This window comes from Lathyrus oleraceus, chromosome 4, assembly GCF_024323335.1.
Source record: "Lathyrus oleraceus cultivar Zhongwan6 chromosome 4, CAAS_Psat_ZW6_1.0, whole genome shotgun sequence".
In the NCBI taxonomy this organism is placed as follows: Eukaryota; Viridiplantae; Streptophyta; class Magnoliopsida; order Fabales; family Fabaceae; genus Lathyrus; species Lathyrus oleraceus.
In genome coordinates, this window is record NC_066582.1 from 449,759,966 (window position 1) to 449,764,308 (window position 4,343).

Sequence of the window (4,343 nt, forward strand, 5' to 3'; positions counted from 1 at the left end):
GAAACTCAATTTCCCTTCACTAAGATGCATTATCCTTCACATCACTCTTATAACTTCCTAAATGATGACATACACTCTTACCTGGTACATCAATGGAAAAATCAAATATCACTATATATTGCACATACCCAACCAACACCAGCAGCCATAAATGACCAGTCACCCTCACCTAGAAACCAATAATCATTATCTCATAAGTCTCAGGCTAACTCGTCCACTACAACCTTTTCCCCCTCACTACTACCAATCCAACCACATCCACCTCGGCCTACATGAACCATCACCACTTGTAGCATGAAAGGAGTTGCTACACCCCCCCCCCCCCCATCCAATATACTTACCCTATAAGTCTGTCAACCCGACCAAACCATCTCTCTCATACCTAAAAACCCCAAAATAGCCTTATCTGACCCAAATTGGAAATTTGCAATGCAATATGAATTTGATGCTCTTATTAGAAATAATACTTTGGACTTATTACCTCATCCTTCTGATGTTAATTTGATTCAATCTATAAGGATTTTTAGGCATAAGAAAAATTCTAATGGCTCCTTTAAGCGTTATAAGGCTCGTCTTATAAATGATGGCAGGTGACGGGTTGCAGGTGTGGATTATGATTAAATTGTCTGCATGTGTCATCCATTGGGTTTCGACGACCCTCATCATCCAGATTATGTCTGTCATCTGGAGAAGTCACTTTATGGTCTCAAGCAAGCGCTCATAACATGGTACCAATGCTTTGCTGATTACGTCTCCATCATTGGTTTCCACCATAGTACATCATACCATTTTTTCTTCATATACCGATAAAGTTCTAATATATGTAGACGACATCATACTTATCACATCCACTTACGCCCTTCGCAAATTAACTATGTCACTCTTAACACCTTAGTTTGCGATAAAGGATTTGGGTCCCTTGAGTTATTTTTTGGGTATTGTTGTATCTCGTCATCCTAGTGGCACCTTTCTAAGTCAAAGCACTTATGCCTCAGAGATCATCGAGCGTGCTGGTATGGCACCCTGCAAACCATTTGGCACTCCTGTTGACACTAAGTAGAAACCTAGCATCTCCTATAACACGCCTTATTAGGACTCGTCTCTATATCGGATTATTGCAAGGGCTTTACATCATCTCACATTTACTCAACCTGACATATCATATTCAATTCAACAAGTTTGTCTTCACATGCATGCACCTCGCAAGAAACACGTGCTTGCTCTCAAGAACATCATGCGATATATTCAGAGTACAATATAGTTTAGATTACATTTATCACCATCCCATGTCACACAACTTATCTCCTACACTGCCGTTGATTGGGGAGTATGTCCAGACACAAGACATTCCACATCTGGCTACTGTGTCTTTCTAGGTGACAACCTTATATATTTGTCTTTGTCACGTCTCAAAAATTTTCCTACCTTTTTTTCATTTTTTATCTAGCCCTTGGTCCATGGTTCATCTGCATACTCATGCCCTAGTCATCTAGATCATACATTTACAATTGCATTTTTTAAATAACATCAGTGATTCAAGGGTTTCTTCTTACTTAAATATACAAGGCACTGAATAATGGAATCAAGCCTATGGATTGCATTATGCTTCATCTTAAATTTTTATTATGGGCACAACAAACTCTTGGTTGTTCACTTCTCTTGGATTAATTCTTTGAGAAACCCTAATATTGGTCTAGACATTTTAGATCATGTTCACTACCTCATGGCATTGGGATTTGGAGGTCATTTTTCAAGTTTGACTTTGGTCAACAAAAGTCAACCATGAAAGTGTGACTTTTTGCTGACCATTCTATTTTGAGGTATTACATGGTTAGTTGTTTGGCTATTTGTTTTTACATTCAAGACATAGCATTGCAAATTCAAAGTTCAAATTCAAATTTTGAAATTGGAGGGAAAAGTCATTTTTCTTGGAAATCAAGTCACATTACATTAAAAAGGGTCAATCTTCATTACAAACATTCAAAATTGCATTACAAAGAGGCAAAGTACAAATTACATGAGAATAAACATATTTGACCTATAGTTGACTTTTTGGTCAACTGTTGACTTTTTTGTCATACAGGTGACCAAAGTCAAACTAGATCCTAAAGTTTACTCTTGTCTTCATTGTCATAGATCTTATATCCTTGTGCCTCAATATCTTCAAAACTTCTTTATGATTCTTGGTATTTTCCAAAACTTCCATCTTAATATGCCATGATTTGCTAAACCTCTTCAAGATGATATGTCAAGCCAAGTGTACATTAGCCATGCACCAATAGAAAGAAAACATCATACACAATACATAATCAAACACACAGCATGACCATTTAATACACCAACGTACATCACAAGCAACTTGACAGCATGCATGCACATAAACAATTCAAAGTCAATCATCCAAAGTCATGAAAATACCAAGATATCAACAAAACAATACCAACATACCAAGTTCACATCCTCAAATCAATTTGTGCATCCAAATAACCACCATCATACATGGACTCAAACCATAGTTAACAATGCAAACTAACTGCAAACAATCCTAATAGTTAGTAAGATTTTAGCTAACATTAGCTACTATTGTCCAATCTCCTAACTAGCATTATGTCATACCCTTATTTTGTCTTATCGATTCACTGCATTACACGGTTCATCTTCAACTGCATTTATTATGACCATTGCATTTGGTGATGTTCATTTTCATTTACAAGATCATTTGCATATGATTCATAAAGATGAAAGTTAGAAAGTTTTAACTTTTATTTTTAACTTTTACAAATCACCTATTACATTTAAAGTCAAAATCATAAAGTTGAATTTTAGCTTTAATCCTTTAAATACTCATTGCATTTTGATCCTTATAATCATTTCCCCTCTTTTTCTCTTTTAATGATCCTAATACACTCTAAGTTTTTTTAGAGAGCATAAGGAAGTATTTTTACAAAATAAGAGAGCATTGTTATCATAATCATCTAATCATCTTAGTCTTATTTTTAGCATATATTTTAAGAGGTATTTTGCATATTAACTTTAGTTTTTTAGCATTAGTAAGATATATTAAGTCATTATTTTTTATATCATTCTCAACATAGTAAAGTCATTTTTAAAAAATTAAAAATATGCATACATTTTTAATAGTGCATTTTGGTCTTGAAAATGAAAATAATAATAAGTATATTAATATGTGGGTTACATCATTTTGTGTTTATGATACATTCAAGTGTATTTAAAAAAAATCAGAAGCAATTTTGTTCTTTATAGGCATCCATCGTGATGCATTATAAGGTCCCTCCATGAAGCCTCACGCATCCTCACTCCATCACCTTGCAAAATTTAGCAGCATACCATGAGCATAACATGAACAATATTCAGCATACAACATACACATGACATAAAAAAAAGTCACCAAAATAGGATATTTTCAAGCACAATTCCGTAAAAAGATGATACCATCATCTCAGAGGTAGCAGCAAATGGTACTAATAAAAATCAGCAAAATACACCATCATACATCACACATAGCATAGAAAAAGGGGACCACACCAAAAGAACGTACAAGCAAATCACAAAAAACTTTCTCAGCAAGCAGAATTTCGTTTCACTCCCACTCACAAAATAATCCTATAAAATTAGGGATTCTGTTGGTGTAAGCCCTAGAGGCCAATACTTTTGGTACTTGTATCGAATTATTTATTAATAATAAAAGGCTTTTTCTTTATTATGTTTGTCTAATAAAGTCCCTAGAATAGATAGTCCGTTTAATGTATCAAGTGTGACTTAATCATGAGATCACATTAAACATAAGGACACTATTCTTAAAGTATCCATAGTTGAGCTTTATTGTGAAGTGGGATAACATTAAAGCATTAAGACTATTATGTGTATAGACTGATGATCACATCTCATGGATCATGGATAAGGAGTTATCAAGTCTTAAACATAGGTATGAATATTAAGAGTAATATTTATACTGGATTGACCCGCTATGAGAATACTATATAAAATGTTATGCAAAGTTTCATAAGTTATTCTCATGGTGATAATGGTGTATACCACCCTTCGACCTGAAACCACTATGGACCCTAGATGTAGAGTCGAGTGCCTTATTGCTGATCAAACATTATCCGTAACAGGATGACCACAAAGACAGTTGATGGGTACTCCACGAAGCATGCTAAGGGACATGAGTGACCTAGATGGAAATTTATTGAATGGGGTCAAAATTGGGGTATGACAACACCTATTTAACCTCATAATGTGGCTAATGTACCAGTCCTTAGAATGTCAAATAGAACACGTAGAGCTCCAGCTAGCCTACAAGATTATGTGTGCCACACTCC